The sequence below is a fragment of the Schistocerca cancellata genome, chromosome 5, assembly GCF_023864275.1.
Source record: "Schistocerca cancellata isolate TAMUIC-IGC-003103 chromosome 5, iqSchCanc2.1, whole genome shotgun sequence".
Lineage (NCBI taxonomy): Eukaryota > Metazoa > Arthropoda > Insecta > Orthoptera > Acrididae > Schistocerca > Schistocerca cancellata.
The window spans coordinates 837,326,866-837,346,599 of record NC_064630.1 but is presented as its reverse complement, the minus strand read 5'-3'; the positions used below and the strand labels follow the sequence as shown (position 1 = coordinate 837,346,599).

The following is a 19,734-nucleotide window of genomic DNA, read 5'->3' as shown; positions in this document are numbered from 1 at the left end:
TGACCATCTTGGAGAAAAATGGTATTGTAATTTATGTAAAAAAATGTATCTTACAGAGCATTAGATTTCAAGATTCATTGTATGGAAAAATATATTGAAATATGTGGAGTATAAATTATTATAAATGACTTGCCAGCTGTAGTATTAGCATTTTACAGAACTCCTACAGGAAACATCATTGTGGTGCTAGCTGCAACAGGCAGAAGATGTGCTGCATAATATTTCATTGACTGTACCAATACCTGTTTGTATTGTGATATATGTGAAATTCTGAATATTTGTGAGTGCCACAACAAACTTGTATAGTTATTGTAAATTATAGGCTTAACTAAAATTAGGTTTTTTAAAAAATTTTGAGAACAGTGGGCCTGTCATTCAAAACATTCGTTTTCTAATTTCATTTCACGATTACATGAGAAACAGGTTATTTTTGAGAGTTTTTGGGTGCATATAAAACTATATTTTCACAATTTACCAGTACAATGTTTTGAATTTGTAATTTATTTCATTTGTGGTTCAAAATTACTGCCAAAGAATATATCACTGCTGAATTTAATTGTATATCAATGCAAATAAGTGTGTGTTTTTTAGAATTTTCAGAAGCTACCATTGTTTCTTGCATAATCCGTGAGCAATTTATAGTAAATCGGCATTTGTGATTTAGTTACTGTAGCAGATACTTTCACTATCATATTGCGTTACAACTTGTTTTTCCTTAAAGAAGTGCAGCCCCATTTATTGTCTGCATCTGTCATAAACAGCTCTGTAGTCAAGTTTGCAAACAACTATAATTAGCCTTAAAACATTTTAGAAAACTAGTAATTTTTATCACAAGTTTTTGTTTTACCTTGATAGAACTCTTATTTTGTGTATTTTCTTCAATTATTATAGGGATTTAGCAACTTTGAAGTTCAACAGATTAGAAGATAATCAGTCGGCTTAATTTAAAGTTATTTTTTCACTGCCTTGTAATTCACGGTACCAGCTAAAATGCAGCCCCACTGTGAATGCTGTTCTCAAATATGGGATGAATTGGTTGACATTTGTAAGCAGCTGGAAGTCACCCTTACTACTGTCAAATGATTAGCAGGTGCTACGGATCTCCCGAGAGTCGTGTGCATGTGACAGCAGTACCAGAGGTACCTCAAGTACTATCCTGTCCTTGGATCCTGTCTCTTCTGCAGAAAGTCCAGGATCTGCCATCATTTGTCCACTTGACAGTGAGTGGTATGTCAATAGTAGGTCTAGGCATCCTGTACAGGGTGGATGGGGATCAGGGTGTTGTACTGATCCCTCTAACCAAGTTTAAGGTGCTCTCTCTCTCTCTCTCTCTCTCTCTCTCTCTCTCTCACTGAAACTGAAACTGAAACTGAGACAGCGGGTCTCAGTTCACCTGTTTTTTAGAAACCTATTCGGTCTGGTGTCGAGAGGAGGCAAATACAAAACGGTAGTGGTACATTAATCATCGGCAGTTCAAACATATGGTGAGTGATGGTACCCCTTAGGGAAATGGTAGCAAGGGTCAGGAAAGGATACTAGGTGCACTCAGTGTGTATGCCTGGGGGCCTCATTCAATGTGTTGAAGAGGCTACTGCAGCAGCCATTGAGGGAACAGGGTGCAGCCAACTGTAGATTATGGCACATGTTGAAAGAAATGATGCCAGTCATCTGGGTTCCTAGTCAAACTTGGGTCATTCAAGCAACTGCCAGAGAAGGTTCAGAAAACCAGCCTTGTGCATGGAGATTCAACAAAGCTCACAATTTGCAGCATTGTTGGTAGAACTGATCATGACCCTTTGGTTCTGTGTCAGAAGGAATGACTGAACCAGAGACTTTGAAGGTTCTGTGACAAGCTAGGCTGTGACTTCTTGGACTTGCACCATAGGGTTGAGAACTGTAGGGTGCCTCTAAATGGGTCAGTTGTGCACTACACATTACAGGCTGTTACTCAGGGAGCTGACTGTATGTGGGGTGCACACGAGGTTTGTTTAGATTAGGTGGCTCTCCATCCAATCCAGATGACTTTAGCTGCAGGAAACCCAGAAGTATCAGTGTAAGAATAAAATAAATGCCTTCCACAGGGGAGAGTATTAAAATTCTAATGGTAAACTGCCAAAGCTTTCACAATGAAATGCCAGAGTTTGAAGTGTCGATGAAAAGCAGTGAAGCTCACATAAAACAGATAGCTGGTTGAAACCTGAAATTGACAGCACTGAGATTTTTGGGGAACTTTTAAATACATATCGAAAGGACAGGCAAATGGGAAATGCAGATGATGTATCTGTCACAGGAGACAAAAAACTCAAATCCTCTGACACAGAAATTGAAGCTACATGTCCGATGTTCTCAGGCGAGACTCAATATCAGGGGAGGCATAGGATCCTTCTATTGTACACCACTCATCTCCTGAAGTAACTGAGAAACTTTGGAAAAACCCTTAGTTCACTTCTGAGTAAGTTTCTCCAGTCATACTGTAATCATTGGTGAAGACTTTAATCATTCAACAATTCTTCTTCTTCTTCTTCTTCTTACTTAGCATTCTCCCACATGCTGGCGGAGTCCACTTGTTGGCTCGTTGTCACCACATCTTGCGGTTTTGTGCCTGATCAGGGTGAAGGCCTGAGATCTTGAGGTCTTCATGCAGGGTATCAAGCCATCGCTGCCTTGGTCGTCCTGCTGGCCATTTCCAATTTACATTTCGGTTGAAACTAGTCTTTGCCACTGTTGTCTTGTCTGCTCTAAGAATATGCCTGTACCAATGTAAGCACCTACGTAGGTGGCTTTCTCTCATTTTGTCTATTGTTGGTGCCACACTGTATAGCTTGCAAACTTCATTATTTGTGACATGGCCATCCAGTGTTAATCCTGATGTCCACCTAAGCATTTTCATCTCCAAAACAGCAAGTCTTTGCTCTACTTCCTTTGTTGAAGACCATCATTCAGCCCCAGATTACTGATTGGTATACTTTTGATTTGAGCCTGTTTGGAATTTTCTTGTCACATAGTACTCCAGTAAAGGAATGCCATTTGAGCCATGTGCTGTTAAGGCAGTTGGAGATTTCTGCACTGAGATTTCCATTGGCAGCGATTGTCGAGCCCAGGTACTTAAAATTCCTTGCCGTTATATGTTTTCAACACATTGAGCCATAGTCCTACATCTGAAATGCAGACATTCCAGGCCATTCTTATCTTCACTGGCCAGTAACACATCAGGTTTCTTGTGATGGAGTCCACGACAGTGATAAATAGCAACGGTGAGAGAGCAGATCCCTGACGAACTCCCACGGAAATAGGAAAGTCGTCAGATAGTCCAGCTGCTGACTGTCTCTTTGGGTTCTGGTACAACAGTCTGACCCACCTAATGAGCTCCTCAGGTACTCCGTGCTCTCACAAGGCAAGCCAAATTAACTCACGTGGTACTCAGTCAAAGGCCTTTTTGAGGTAAAAAAAGGCAAAGCGTAGATGTTTTGACTTCTCATGGCACTTTTTTATAGGCAGGCAAGCTGCACAGGTAGCATTTGTCATTCCACAGCCCTTCCCCCTGCAGGGGATGCTGTAGCCTTTTCAATTCCTTTATATTTCGACATCGAGCCACAACGATGTGAAGGAAATGTATCGGCTGGTCTGTCACGAGGGTCTGTCACCGATCCACAGTTTTAACCTGTGTGCCTAGTCCTCGACAAGTGGCATCCGACTGCAGGATGGCAGTTTTCCTGTCGGTTCACGAGAGGTATTTCATTTCCCTCTTACCACTCATATCTGGGAGGCATCCGCCACCTGGAAACATGACTTCTAGGGGTTACAGGCTCCTCCAACAATTAATTGGGAAAATTACAGTTTTGCTAGTGGTGGGTGTGATAAGACATGATATAAATACGTAGGGTGAAAACTACATAGAACAGGTAGTTAGGAACACCACTCATGATGGAAACAAAGTGGGTATAATGGCAACAAACAAACCTGACCTCTTTGAGGATGTCCACATCGAAACTGCTATCAGTAACTGTGATATAGTTGTGGAAAAAATAATTACCAAAGTACAAAGAACAACTAAACCAAGCAGAAAGATACATATTGTCAATAAACTAGATAAAAAGCCAATTAGATTCATTTCATTTTACTGCTCATCACAATTTTACATGAATGTGCATTTTCAACTAAGTATAAAGTTTTTAGAATAACAGTTTTTTTAGTTTATATTATTTCTTATTACATTGTAATTCATGATAAATTCAATTATAAGGCATTTTTGGATAATCCACTGCTTGACTCGTTTTTTGGAAGTATCCTCTGTCAATATCTTTACTTCATTTGGTAACAAGTTATTAAAAATGGCTCTTTTTGCTGTTAAAGTTAATCTTCTGTTAACCATATGAAAATCTTTTCTATGCCTTGTTTCATAATTGTGAATGTCCATGTTTCTTTTTGTGGTCATATGTCTTCTTTCACTAGCATTATAGTTTCTAGTACACACACGGCATAAACTGTGAGAAAATTGTGTCTAATGAATAGAGGTTCACAAGAAGTTCCTGGTTTTATTTTGCTATGATCCTCAAGGTTCACTTCTACAGTATGAAAACATTTTTCATTTTAGTTTGGCATAGCCCACCCGACAGTACTATTCCATAAGACAAGAAAGGATACGCTAATCCATAATTTACAGTCCTTAGGGTTTCAGAATTAAGATATGATGGTAATATTCTTAATACATCTAGACTTGGTGTTATTGTTTTACAGACATAATCAGCTTGCTGCTTCCATGAAACTTGATCATCTATGCATAATCCCAAGAATTTACAATCTGTACAGATTTTTGGTAGAATTTCATCAATCACAGTATTTTGTCTGTTTGGACCACTTGGATTAAAATGAATAATATTAGTTTTTTTCTATGTTTACTTTTAGATCCTCTCTTTCAAAGTGAGCTCTTGCCTTTTCAATAAAGTTACGTATCTCTTGAACTAGACTAGGGTCATTGTCTGCATAGCAGACACCAGATGTATCATCTGCATACAAAGTGATCAATTGAATATTGTCAAGAGTACTTGGGAATTCATTTACATGGCATATGAATAGGATTGGACCTAAAATGGAGCCCTGAGGAGCACAAAGATGTATATTTCTTATACTTGACTTTCTCCTCTCCAGTATTTCTTCATTAGAGTGGATAATGTCCATGCACTGTTGTCTACCCCTTAAATATGTTTCTATGAACTGTATGAGTTTTCCAGTGACACCACTCTTCATAATTTTTGATCAGAGCACATCGTGATGTACTCTATCAAAAGCCCCTGAGAAATCCAGGAATACTCCTGCTACTTTGGATTTTTCATTTATCTTTTGAAGTACGTGATGGACAAATTATACAGCTGCTAATGTGGTAGTTCGACCTCTTCTGAAACCGTGCACGAAATCACTTAATATGTCAGCATTATTGTAATGTTCCAAGATTTTTTTAAATATTATTTTCTCTATCAGTTTGCTGAAAGTTGAGATTAGGGCAATGGGTGTGTAGTTCTGTACATTCTGTATTTTCCGTTTTTGTGCATTGGTTTCACTACAGACAGTTTCAACTTGTCAGGGAACACACCATCTTTGAGAAAACATTTTATTAGATGAGTTAGTGGTTTCATTAGTTCATGTTTGCATTTCTTCAATAGATAAGGAGAAATTTCATCTAATCGTGCAGATTTTTTGTTTCTGAGGTTATCAATAAGCTGCAGAATGTCATTTGTGCTTACTGCAGGTAGTGTTCTGCAGTTCCATTTGTTGCATCTACATCTACATGGATACTCTGCAAATCACATTTAAGTGCCTGCAGAGGGTTCATTGAAGCACCTTCACAATTCTCTATTATTCCAATCTCGTATAGTGCGCGGAAAGAATGAACACCTATATCTTTCCGTATGAGCTCTGATTTCCACTATTTTATAATGGTGATTGTTCCTCCCTCTGTAGGACAGTGTCAACAAAATATTTTTGCATTCAGAGGAGAAAGTTGGTGATTGGAATTTTGTGAGAAGATTCCATCGCAATGAAAAATGCCTTTCTTTTAATGATGTCTAGCCCAAATCCTGTATCATTTCTGTGACACTTTTTCCCATATTTCACAATAATACAAAACGTGCTGCCTTTCTTTGACTCCAATGAGTGCTGTATGTCCTGTTTCATTTTCAACAGTATCTATAAAGTAATTATTAAAAATATTGTTGATTAGAAGAGGATCAGAGATATCTTTATTATTCACAATTAATTGAACATTATTTATTTTAGTTTATGTTTTATTGTTTCTGATTGTATTTACAATTGACCAGTTAGTCTTTGAAATGTTATCTAAACCTCATTTCTGTTGGCTGAATCTTTATGATTTTAATCTACTGACTTCTTTGTAGTACTTATATTTGTACTGCTTGTAGAGTCCTTTTTGTAACTCTGAGTTAGTCACTCTGTGTAAGTTACAAGTTTTCCATTTTTTCTTTCAGATCTTTTGTTTTAAAATCTAATGGCACAGGCTTTGATTTTGAAGGTTCATTTTTTTGGATACTCACTTGTTTTTAATGGAATGACTGTTTAAGTACTCAGTTATTATTTCTGTAGGCAACGGTTTTGCCACAGTGGATACACTGGTTCCCATCAGATCACTGAAGTTCAGCATTGTTGGGTGTGGCCAGCACTTGGATGGGTGACCATCTGGGCTGCCATGTGCTGTTGCCATTTTTTGTGGTGCACTCAGCCTCATGATGCCAATTGAGGAACTACTCGATGGAGTAGTAGCGGCTCCAGTCAAAGAAAACAATCTTAGAGAGTGGTGTGCTGACCCTCCTATCCACATCCTCAGCTGAAGATGACATGGCGATTGGATTGTCCTGATGGGCCACTTGTGTATTAAAGATGGAGTGCCTGTGAATAATTTCTGTGAACATTTTCCTTTTATCATTGACCCCAATGCTAGTAATAACTGATTCCCATGATTCCTGGCTTAAACTATGTCTTAGTGCAGCTATGTTGTTTGCAGATAATACCTGCCTATGCTTGTATATTTTTATTGTTTTGACTTTGGTATTACATTTTAGCACTAGTGTTTGGCCTGAATGATCTGAGAGGTGACCATTAATTACATCTGTTGAGATGATGCGGTCATAATTTGTGATAACATTATCAATTGAGCTACTATGTGTGTTAGCTATTCTGGTGTGTACTAGTACAAGAAGATCTTTAGCCCCATAAGACAGGATACAATCTGTAAAACGTTTGATTTCCTGACCATCATGTAATGTGTTGATGTTCAGATCTCCCAGTATGACAAGATTTACACTTCTACAGCCTGACATTAATTTACTTAAAACTCCTTCAAGTGATTTCATAAAAACATCAAAATTTCCACAGGGGGATCTATATACACCTATGACATAGAAAGGAACAGAAAGGAACAGTGCAAAATGTGATTGTAAGAATTGCAATTTTGAAATCTTTGTTAACACAGAAATTGTTCCCCCACACCACTTACATTTTCTTGAGTAGATGGCAACGTGACCACCTTTATTGTGTGTTCTGAAGTAGAACGTAGTTAGGTTGTAGCCTTCTGATTTGCAATATTGAATGTTGTCCTCTGTTTTCGTGTTCTGTAACTATTATAACGATTGGAGATAATCTTGTGATAAATGATTCAAAAGTAGTAGTGACATTTCTCAATGAAGAACTTGAAACTTTCAGCACAGGGTAAGAGCATGTACAGGAACTGTGGCTCAAGTTTAAAAGAACAGTTGACCACGCGCTGGATAGATATGTACCCAGTACAAAAGTCCATAATGGGAGAGAACCTCCATGGCATATAGGCACTGTAAAGAAACTTCTGTAGAAACAGGTATTACTACATAATAGGTGTAAAACAAAGTGTAGGGCTATAAATAGAGAGATGCTAAATGGAACATGTTTGGCTGTCAAGAGCACAATGCTTGATGCCTTGAGCGACTACCATAGCAGAATATTGTCAAATTATCTTTCACAGAACCCAAAGAAATTCTGGTCATATGTAAAGGCTGTTAGTGGCACCTAATTTAGTGTCCAGTCCCTAGCGAATGAGACAGGAACTGAAATTGAAGGTAGCAAAGGAAAAGCTGAAATACTTAACTCCATAAGGGGGGACACTAATACTCATGCATGTACCTCATTTTTAGACTAATATCAGTGTCCAATGAGAAGTTCAGGCAGGCAGGTGCTAATGAGGTCCAAAACTCACAAGATTCTCATGACAGTAAATAATAATGTTACCATATTTAACCAAAATATTGGTGGATTAAAGAAAAAAAGTAGATTCTCACAATAGTAAAGTAAAAAATAATGTTACCATTTTTCACCAATATATTCCGGGACTGAAGAATAAATTAGATGAGCTCCTGGTTTGTTTAGATGACACTGAAGCTGATAATGTAATAGATATACTGTGCCTGTCTGAGCATCACATTGTGTCTGATATGGAAAAGGTAAATAACAGTGGCTATAAACTAGCTGCACATATGAGTAGAGAGAATAAGGTGAGGAGTTGCCATATATGTCAAAAGTTATCACAGTGTAAAAAGCTTAGATACAAAAAAGTTTTGTCTAGAGCAACATATAGATGCATGTGCCTGTCAACTTAAACTGAAGGAGGGCTCTTTTATAATTGCAACAGTATATAGGTCGCCTTCAGGAAACTTTTATTTATTCCTGGAGAACTTGGATGCCTTGGTGTGCTATCTGTCAGATAGGGGAAAGCAAATTATTATTTGTGGGGACTTCAATGTTGACTCACTGAAAGAGTGTAATAGCAAGAATGACCCGGAAGTCTTGTTCGGTTCTTTCAATTTGACATCTGTCATTGATTTTCCTACTTGGGTAGTAAAGGACAACAGCACATTAATAGATAACACTTTTACAGACCAAGATAAGTTTAAAAATATAAATTCTTGTCCTTTCTGATAAATTCTTGGCCTTTCTGATCATAGTGCTCAGCTAGTTACAGTGTATGACATAGATCCATTCAATAATTCAAAACTTCCCTCCAATGCTGTGCGTTCAATTAATGACTCAACAATTAGAAATGTCAGGGAAAATCATCTGCAGTTAGACTGGGATGAGGTGTACAAGGAACCCAATGCTAATTTAAAATATAAATTATTTCATGACACACTTGTAAGAGAATTTGAAAACTGTTTTACCAAGGAAGTAGTTAGATCTAATTATAAGGAGCAATGCAGAAACCTTGGCTTACTAAAGGAATAAAAATATCGTGTAACCACAGAAAGGAACTTTATCTAACAACAAGAAAGAGTAGTGACCCAGAAACAGCCAAATATTATAAAAACTACCGTGCTACATTAAGAAAGGTCATTAAAAAGTCCAGGCGTATGTGCATCATGTCTGAGATTAATACCTCTGATAACAAAATCAAAAAAATTTGGAATATTATTGCAAGGGAGACAGGGCATGTTGTGACTCGCCGATCATTCAAAGCGCCGCCGCGCAATTACGCACGTCCTCTACGTGCGGCGCTGTCTGCCAGCCATGCAGCGGCTGCGCCACCTAAGCGGCCAGCCGAGCAGCGGCCGCTAGACTGGGACTCAGTGCTCATTCAAATGCTAACGTGTACACATGTCTTGCTTGTCAACTCACTCTGTGACTTATATGTGTTGTGTCGTTCTGAAATATATGTGTTAAACTTGACGTTATAACAACTGGCGACGAGGATGGGATTTTTCCTTTTCACCGTTGACCCACAGGTTTCCACGGCTACTGTCGAGCAACTATTGCAAAATCTCCTTGAACAGCAAACGCTTCTAACAGCGGCGATTCGCGATTTCGTCGCGGCGTCAAATGCGGGGCGTTTCTCGTCGTTGGCTGTACCTCCTTTTCCTCCTTACGACGAGACGGCGGAAGACTGGTCTGATTATGAAAAACGTCTTCGACAGCACTTCTTGGCATTTCATGTCACGGACGAACAACCATGTAAGTCTCTGTTCCTTTCCTGGATTTCACCTCAAATGTATCGGTTGTTGTCGCAATTGGCTCCTTTGAAGGATCCTGCGTCTTTGTCCTTTGCTGAAACGTGCTCACTTCTATCTATTTTCAAAAGCAAACGCATGTGGTAGCCACTCGTGTTGCCTTTTATCGTTGTCAAAAACAGCCACATCAGTCCTATCGCGCTTGGGCTGCTGAACTTCACGGCCTCAGTCGAAAGTGTCAATTTGTTACTGACGTTCACAAAGAATCCTATGCCGATTCCGTGGTACGGGATGCTATTATCCGGTCGGCGCTCGACAAAGAAGTTCGGCAACGTGCCCTTCAGTTGGCAAATCTGACTTTAGATGTTCTCTCCATTGCGCAGTCTTTTGAAATTTCTCGCGCCGCTGGGGCGCAAATAGAGGCGTGGGGTGACGTCGGGGAAATACAACCTCTGTGCGCTGTTGACGACGCGTGCGGCGCGTCCCCGCCGGCCGACGTGGCCGCAGTGCACTCTCACGCGCAGCCTCGGCCTAGCCGTAAACAACCCGCTAAGAAACTGCAGCAAAACCCCGGCAACTTCCTTCATGCCCGCAGTGTTTTACGAAACATTCACGCGAGGATTGTCCCCAACATTGGGATGTGTGTCACAATTGCAAAAAGAAAGGTCATGTGTCTTCCGTTTGCAAATCCGACCGCATACATGATTTTCATGAACATGACGCTGATTCTGTGTTGTCTGTCAATTGCACTTCTTCCCTTTCAGGGAAGTTATTCCTCAATGTCCAAATCCTTGGTCGAGATGTTCGCATGCAGGTGGATACCGGATCTGCTGCCACTATAATTAATTCTCAGACGTATCTTCAGTTGGGTTCTCCACTCCTGTCACCTGTCACTCGGCAATTACGGACGTACAATAAACAGAAGATTTCTCTCTTGGGACAGTTTGATGCTGAGGTATCTTACAAATCTGTCGTTCGCACTGTTCCCATATTTGTGGTCGACCAGAGTAACGCAGAGAATCTTTATGGTTTTGATGTCTTTCACGTTTTTGGGTTCTCCATAGATGACTCTGTCAATATTGTCTCTGACGCTATTCCTTATACTCAACTGGATTCCTTGTCGAAGACATTTTCGTCCCTTTTTTCTCCTGGGTTTGGCCGTGCAAACGACTTTGAAGCTCATATCACGCTCAAACCCACTGCTCGGCCTAAGTTTTTTCGGGCTCGGCCCATTCCTGTGGCCCTTCGTGATCGGGTAAAACGGGAGTTGGATCGTCTCACTGCTTCAGGGGTCTTGCTTCCTGTCACTTCCAGTGAGTGGTCCTCTCCTGTCGTTGTAGTTGCTAAGCCCAATGGTGATATTCGTCTCTGTGGCGATTTCAAAGCCACTGTAAATGCTCAATGCCTCATCGACACTTACCCTATGCCCCGTCCTGAAGAACTGTTGACTAAACTCGCTGGAGGACAGTATTTTTCTAAAATTGACCTGTCGGAAGCTTATCATCAACTTCCTCTCGACGCTGCTTCCCAGCAGTTTCTGGTCCTTAACACGCCTTTCGGCCTCTATCAATACCAACGCTTGCCATTAGGGGTTGCTAGCGCCCCTGCTCTCTTTGAGCGGTTCTTGGAACAATTATTGCTCCCTGTCCCTGGGTGTATCAATTACATGGACGACATTGTCACTGGCTCCACCACTGAAGAAAATCTTCAAAATCTTCGCACACTTTCATGTCTTACAGACTGCCGGTCTTAAGTGTGATCTTCAGAAATCACAATTTTTTCAGGCATCTATCACGTACTTGGGGTTTCAACTCTTTCGGGATGGTATTCGTCCGCTTCAGCAAACTGTCGCTGCGATCGATGCCCTTCCTCGCCCTACATCTGTTAAGGAACTGCAGGCCTTCTTGGGGAAAATAGCATACTATTACTTGTTTTTACCGTCTGCAGCTTCGGTGGCTCAGCCGTTGCATCGACTGTTGTATATAAATGTGCCTTTTCACTGCTCCGCGTCATGCGATGCGGCTTTCCAGAAATTGAAGACTATGCTGAAACAGGCCCCGTGCCTGGCTACTTATCGACCTGGCCAACATCTTGTTCTTGCCATAGACGCCTCTCAATACGGGTTTGGTGCAGTCCTTGTGCACCGTTTTTCTGACGGTTCGGACCAACCCATTGCTTATGCCTCCAAAATGCTCACAGACGCCCAAAAAAAGTATTCTCAAATTGAAAAAGAAGCTTTGGCCATTATTTATGCTCTTCATAAGTTTGGTGTTTTTCTCTATGGCTCAAAATTTCATCTTGTTACGGATCACAAACCACTTGTTTCCTTGTTTCATCCATCAACGTCACTTCCCGACAAGGCTGCACACCGCCTCCAGCGTTGGACTCTTTACTTGTATCGTTTAAATTATGAGATTCATTTCCGGCCAATGACTCAACATGCAAATGCTGATGCTCTGCCTCGCCTTTCCATGGGTCCTGATCTGTCATTCGATAGGGACGAACTTTTGTGTTTCCACCTGGATGTTGCCGAGCAGCGGGTTGTGGACGGGTTCCCCATCACTGGGGACCGGCTGGCGGCTGCTACAGGTTCTGACCCTACCCTCTCCCGGGTTTTACGCTGTATTCTGACAATGCTCCGACGCGTGTCGTGGTACCTGCATCTTTGCGTACTTCGGTCTTGCGCCTCCTTCACCAAGGGCACTGGGGAGCGTGTCGCACAAAATCTCTGGCGTGCCGTCATGTGTACTGGCCTGGCATCGACTCTGAAATAGCACACATGGTCGCTGCCTGCGGCCCTTGTGCGTCACAGGCCGCTGCCTCGAAGTCATCTTTGCCACCGTGGCCTTCGCCTGAGATGCCCTGGGAGCGCATTCGTGCTGACTTTGCGGGACCCTTTTTAGGTACTTATTGACTCCTCGTAATTGACGCCTACTCTAACTTTCCTTTCATTGTCTGTTGCACGTCGCCTACCACCGCGGCAACCTCCAGTGCTCTCGCCCGCATTTTTTCTTTGGAAGGCCTCCCCTCCACTCTTGTCACTGATAATGGTCCGAAATTTGCCTCTTCCGAATTTGCGGATTTTTGTGCTCGTCATGGCGTTACATGCATGTCACGGCCCCGCCGTTCCATCCACAATCAAACAGTGAGTCTGAATGACTGGTCCGCACATTTAAGGCTCAGTTGTGGAAACTTCTGACTTCTTCTGGTGCTGATGATGCGCTTCTCCAGTTTCTGGCGTCTTACCATTTCACCCCCATGGGCCCCCCTGCGGGTCCGGGGATTAGAATAGGCCCGAGGTATTCCTGCCTGTCGTAAGAGGCGACTAAAAGGAGTCCATCCCCCTCACGGGGGTAGTTAGCACCTGCGTCCGGAGACGGACGGTTCCACGACCTATAATTGTGGTCTTTTTGGTTTTTCACTTCTCGTTTCTTCCTTCCTTTGGTTGGTTCCTTTCTTTGTTCTTCTCCACCTCAGTCTTCCTTACTCTTTTCCTTGCCTTCTTCTCCTTGCCTTCTCATTGCCTTCTTCTCCTTGCCTTCTCATTGCCTTCTTCTCCTTGCCTTCTCATTGCCTTCTTCTCCTTGCCTTCTCATTGCCTTCTTCTCCTTGCCTTCTCATTGCCTTCTTCTCCTTGCCTTCTCATTGCCTTCTTCTCCTTGCCTTCTCATTGCCTTCTTCTCCTTGCCTTCTCTGGTCTCCGCCTCGGCGTTTGAGACAGTCTGTCCTCTTTCTCCCTCTCTCTCTCTTCTTTTTCCTCTTCTTCCTTCCTCCCTGTGTGTGCCTGAAGACCGACCCACGCGTTCGCACGCGTAGCCGGTGACGGGGTAACGCGTAATTCCCCGCCCTGGGTAGACATGTAAGGCACGCACGTACCCCCTGGTAAAGGCCAGGCCCGGGGAGGGGTGATTGCCTGAGCTGATACCTTCTGACCATGCTGATTGGTCCCTCCGTCTGTTTCTCGGGAGGTGTGACCTGAGGTGTAAACATTCACCTAAGGTGGGAGTGCCCTCTGAGAGGGTCCCCACAAGGAAGGAGCGCGCCATCGGAGATGCTGGCAATCATGGGGGATTCCTCCGCAATGGATTCCACTCCATCTCTCTCGACTTCTGCCCAAAAACGGAAACGTGACCAGCCACCAGTGACAAAAGTACTACCGCCTGCCCCACAGTTCCTCGTCGTTTCTCGATCTGAGGACGGAAAGGATTTTTCCTCTGTCAACCCTTTCGTTATCCAGAAGGGCGTAGATGCCATAGCCGGATCTGTCAAATCTTGTACCAGGTTGCGTAACGGTACCTTATTACTAGAAACTGAGAGTGCCTTTCAGGCACAAAAACTGCTTCGGGCCACACTCCTGTACACGTTCCCTGTCCGGGTGGAGGCCCACCGAACTTTGAATTCGTCTCGTGGTGTAGTCTATACTAGCTCCCTCGATGGATTGACTGACGAGGAGATTCAATCTTTCCTCGCTGAGCAGGGCGTGACGGCTGTCCATAGGGTCATGAAAAAGGTCAACAATGACCTTGTACCGACCCGGACACTTTTCTTGACCTTCGATAGTGTTAAGCTGCCATCGTGCATCAAGGCGGGCTACGAGGTTATTTCTGTTCGCCCCTATGTCCCGACACCTACGCGCTGCTACTAGTGTCAGCGTTTCAATCACACTCGACAGTCTTGTTCCAATGCGGCTAAATGTGTCACTTGTGGCAGGGATGCCCATGAGGGTGACTGTCCACCTCCGTCTCCTCATTGTGTGAACTGTCAGGGTGACCATGCCGCATCCTCCCGCGACTGTCCTGTCTATAAGGAAGAACGCTGTATCCAAGAAATTCGCATCAAAGAGAAAGTGTCCACCTCGGCTGCTCGCAAGCTATTGGCAAGTAGGAAGCCCACGCTGCTCCCAGCGGGAAAATACAGTACTGTCCTAGCCTCTCCTCGGACTACCCGGGAGGTGGCAACCCAGACATGCGATCTGACCTTCAGCATCACGGTCGTCCGTTCGGCCAGTGCTAAGATCGCGTGGTCGACGTCTCCTATTCCTCCCATCACCCCACAGACACCAGCCCCTTCATCAGCTTCTGCTAAGATGAAGACCCCGAAGTCAGATGCACGGGCCTTCAAGATGGAACCATCCCGTGCAGACTTCCTACGTACCTCGACCTCCCAGCCTTCGACCGGTACTTCCACCAAACGTCCTTCCAAGAAGGCTCATAGGAAGCACAGTTCTCCTTCTCCGCCACGGCGCATTTCTTCTCCTGCGCCACCCAGCAGTTGCCGCCCCAGGCCGTCATCCATTTCGCCTGGCCGCACCGCTGGTAGCCGAACATCTGGCCGTTCACCGGCAGAGGAAGCTCCCCCTCCCGGCCATCCTCCCAAGATGGCCGATGAACGTATAGACCCAATGGACGATGACTGTCCGCCTACTGATAGCGGCGGCAGTGCTCGCTCGAAGCCAGGCCCTCAGCAGCCTTCGAGGTGACCCCTTCTTTCATCTTCCTTTTCTTACGATGGCACTTATTCACTGGAATATTCGCAGCATTCGCTCCAACCGAGAGGACTTGAAGTTGCTGCTCCGCTTGCACCGTCCGCTCGTCGTAGCCCTCCAGGAAACGAAGATACGCCCATGCGATCAAATTGCCTTGGCACACTACATCTCTGTGCGTTTTGACCTACCCCCTGTGGTAGGTATCCCAGCTCATGGAGGGGTTATGTTGCTGGTCCGGGATGATATTTACTACGATCCCATCACGTTGCACACCGGCCTGCAGGCAGTTGCCATCCGCATTACTCTCCCCACTTTTACATTTTCCATTTGTACCGTTTACACTCCATCGTCATCTGCCGTTACCAGGGCAGACATGATGCAACTTATTGCTCAGCTACCTGCACCATTTTTGTTAACTGGAGACTTCAATGCCCACCATCCCCTTTGGGGCTCTCCAGCATCCTGCCCGAGGGGCTCCTTGTTAGCAGACCTTTTCAACCAGCTCAATCTTGTCTGCCTCAATACTGGCGCCCCTACTTTTCTTTCGGACACATCTCACACCTATTCCCATTTAGATCTCTCTATATGTACTCCCCAACTTGCACGCCGGTTTGAGTGGTATGCACTTTCTGATACATATTCGAGCGACCACTTCCCGTGTGTTATCCATCTCCTGCAGCATACCCCCTCTCCGTGCTCCTCTAGTTGGACCATCTCCAAGGCAGACTGGGGGCTCTTCTCTTCCAGGGCGACCTTTCAGGATCAAACCTTCCCAAGCTGCGATCGTCAGGTCGCACACCTCACGGAAGTCATTCTCGCTGCTGCTGAATATTCCATCCCTCACCCTACTTCTGCTCCACGTCGCGTACCGGTCCCCTGGTGGACCGCAGCATGTAGAGACGCTTTACGTGCTCGTCGACGTGCTTTACGCACCTTTAAACGCCACCCTACAGTGGCAAATTGTATCAATTATAAACGATTACGTGCTCAGTGTCGTCGTATTATTAAAGAAAGCAAGAAAGCCAGCTGGGCTGCTTTCACAAGCACCTTCAACAGTTTTACTCCTTCTGTTGTCTGGGGTAGCCTGCGCCGGCTATCTGGCACTAAGGTCCACTCACCAGTTTCTGGCTTGAAGGTCGCGAATGACGTCCTTGTGGCCCCTGAGGCTGTCTCCAATGCCTTCGGCCGCTTTTTCGCAGAGGTTTCGAGCTCCGCTCATTACCACCCTGCCTTCCTCCCCCGAAAACAGGCAGAGGCGGCTAGGCCACCTAACTTCCGCTCCTCGAATCGTGAAAGTTACAATGCCCCATTCACCATGCGGGAACTTGAACATGCACTTGCCCGGTCACGGTCCTCCGCTCCAGGGCCTGATTCTATTCATATTCAGATGCTGAAGAACCTTTCTCCTGCGGGTAAAGGTTTTCTTCTTCGTACATACAATCGCATCTGGATTGAGGGACATGTTCCCGCATGCTGGCGCGAGTCTATTGTTGTCCCGATTCCTAAGCCGGGGAAGGACAAGCACTTGCCTTCCAGTTATCGACCTATCTCGCTTACCAGCTGTGTCTGTAAAGTGATGGAGCGAATGGTTAACTCTCGATTGGTTTGGCTGCTCGAGTCTCGACGCCTACTTACCAATTTACAATGTGGATTTCGTAGGCGCCGCTCTGCTGTTGACCATCTGGTTACCTTGTCGACCTTCATTATGAATAACTTCTTGCGGAAGCGCCCGACCGCGGCTGTGTTCTTTGATTTGGAGAAGGCTTACGACACCTGTTGGAGGGCGGGCGTTCTCCGCACCATGCATACATGGGGCCTTCGCGGTCGCCTCCCTCTTTTTATTCGTTCCTTTTTAATGGATCGACAGTTCAGGGTACGTGTGGGTTCTGTCCTGTCCGACACCTTTCGCCAGGAGAATGGGGTGCCACAGGGCTCAGTTTTGAGCGTCGCTCTCTTCGTCATCGCGATCAATCCAATAATGGATTGCCTCCCAGCTGATGTATCAGGCTCCCTTTTCGTGGACGATTTTACCATCTATTGCAGCGCGCAGTGTACACGTGTCCTGGAGCGCTGTCTTCAGCGTTCTCTTGACCGTCTTTACTCCTGGAGTGTCGCCAATGGCTTCCGTTTTTCTGCCGAGAAGACGGTCTGTATTAACTTCTGGCACTACAAAGTGTTTCTCCCACCGTCCTTACGACTCGGTCCCGTTGCTCTCCCAATCGTGGAGACAACCAAATTTTTAGGCCTTACATTTGACAGGAAACTTAGCTGGTCTCCACATGTGTCATATTTGGCCGCCCATTGTACCCGTTCTTTAAATGTCCTCCGTGTTCTCAGTGGTATGTCGTGGGGAGCGGATCGAACCGTCCTACTTCGTCTATATCGGTCAATCGTCCGCTCCAAGCTGGATTATGGGAGCTTCGTCTACTCCTCTGCACGGCCATCCATCTTACGCCGCCTCAACTCCATACAACATCGGGGTTTACGAGTTGCGATCGGAGCATTTTATACTAGTCCCGTAGAGAGTCTTCATGCTGACGCTGGCGAATTGCCGCTCACCTACCGGCGCAATATACTGCTTTGACGGTATGCCTGTCGGCTACTGTCAATGCCCGACCATCCGTCTTATCGTTCCTTTTTTGACGACTCTCTCGACAGTCAATACGGGTTGTATGTCTCTGCCCTGCTACCCCCTGGAGTTCGCTTTCGTCGCCTCCAACACCTTAATTTTTCACTCCCTGCAACCTTTCGAGTGGGCGAGAGCCACACGCCACCTTGGCTCCAGGCTCAGGTTCGTGTTCACCTTGACCTCAGCTCGCTCCCAAAAGAGGTTACCCCCGGTTCGGTCTACCACTCCCGTTTTGTGGAACTTCGTTCGAAGTTCATCAATATGACTTTCATTTATACAGATGGCTCTAAAACCAATGATGGGGTCGGGTGTTCTTTTATTGTCGGGGCACAAAGTTTCAAATACCGGCTCCATGGCCATTGTTCGGTCTTCACAGCTGAGCTCTTTGCCCTCTACCAGGCTGTTCTTTACATCTGCCGCCACCGACATTCTGCTTATGTCATCTGCTCAGATTCCCTGAGCACCATCCAGAGCCTCAGTGATCCGTATCCGGTTCACCCTTTCGTGCACCGGATCCAACGCTCTCTTCGGCAGCTGGTGGACGTCGGTTCTCCGGTTAGCTTTATGTGGGTCCCTGGCCATGTCGGTATCCCTGGGAACGAAGCTGCAGATGCCGCGGCCAAGGCTGCGGTCCTCCAGCCTCGGACAGCTTCTTGTTGTGTCCCTTCGTCAGATTTTAGCAGGGTCATTTGTCGGCGCATTTTATCACTGTGGCATGCCGATTGGGCTGCCCTTACAGCCAACAAGCTTCGGGCCTTGAAACCTCTTCCCGTGGCTTGGACGTCCTCCTCACGCCCTTCTCGGCGGGAGGAGGTAGTTTTGGCCTGGTTAAGAATAGGACACTGCCGGTTCAGCCATCGCCATCTGCTGACGGCTGCGCCGGCGCCGTTCTGCCCATGTGGGCAATTGCTGACGGTCCGCCACATTTTAATGTCCTGCCCGGATTTTAAGGCGCTGCGTCTCGATCTTAACCAGCCATGTACTTTAGATGCCGTTTTAGCGGATGACCCACGAGCAGCTGCTCGTGTTCTTCGTTTTATCAATTTGACAAACCTCACTAAGGACATTTGATGATGCTGTTTTTTAATCCTATGCCTGTCAGTCTGTCTTTTATCGTGTTTTCCCTTTTAGTTGTTGTTTTAAACTTGTGCCTCACGGTGCATTCTTAACGTCGTCAGGGCGCTAATGACCATTGAAGTTGTGCGCCCTAAAACCACAAAAAAAAAAACCCATGGGCGGCCACAGCCCGTCTGAGCTCTTACATGGCCGACAGCCCCGCACGCTACTTCATCTTCTGTGGCCTTCCACCTCACGGCCGTGGGTGCTTTCACTTGGCCGGTTCACTGTCGACGACCTCGTCTGGGTACGGGGATATGGCAGGTGGCCAAAATGGAGTCCACGCCGCATCTTAAGACACCGTGGCCAACGCCTGTATGAAATCCAGACGGACACGGGTGTTGCAGTGCGTCATTCAGACCGGCTTCGGCCTCATGTGCCGTCAACGCCTGTTCCGAATGCCGCTACACCACCTTTGGCTCTACCTGATGCTCAGGATCTTGGCATCTCTCAATACTCACAATGCAGCCCTCTCACCGTCATAGCGATGCCAGCACAAGAACGGACGCCACCAGGAGACGTGC

At 45.2% G+C, this 19,734-nt stretch overlaps 1 protein-coding gene and 1 pseudogene across 6 annotated transcripts in view; one reads left to right on the top strand and one right to left on the bottom strand.

The window, feature by feature from the left end:
- LOC126187518 (neurexin-1a) overlaps positions 1-19,734 on the bottom strand; it is a 2,258,738-nt gene that overhangs the window by 158,080 nt on the left and 2,080,924 nt on the right. The window lies entirely within an intron of this gene.
- LOC126189948 (5S ribosomal RNA) lies at positions 6,597-6,714 on the top strand (annotated as a pseudogene).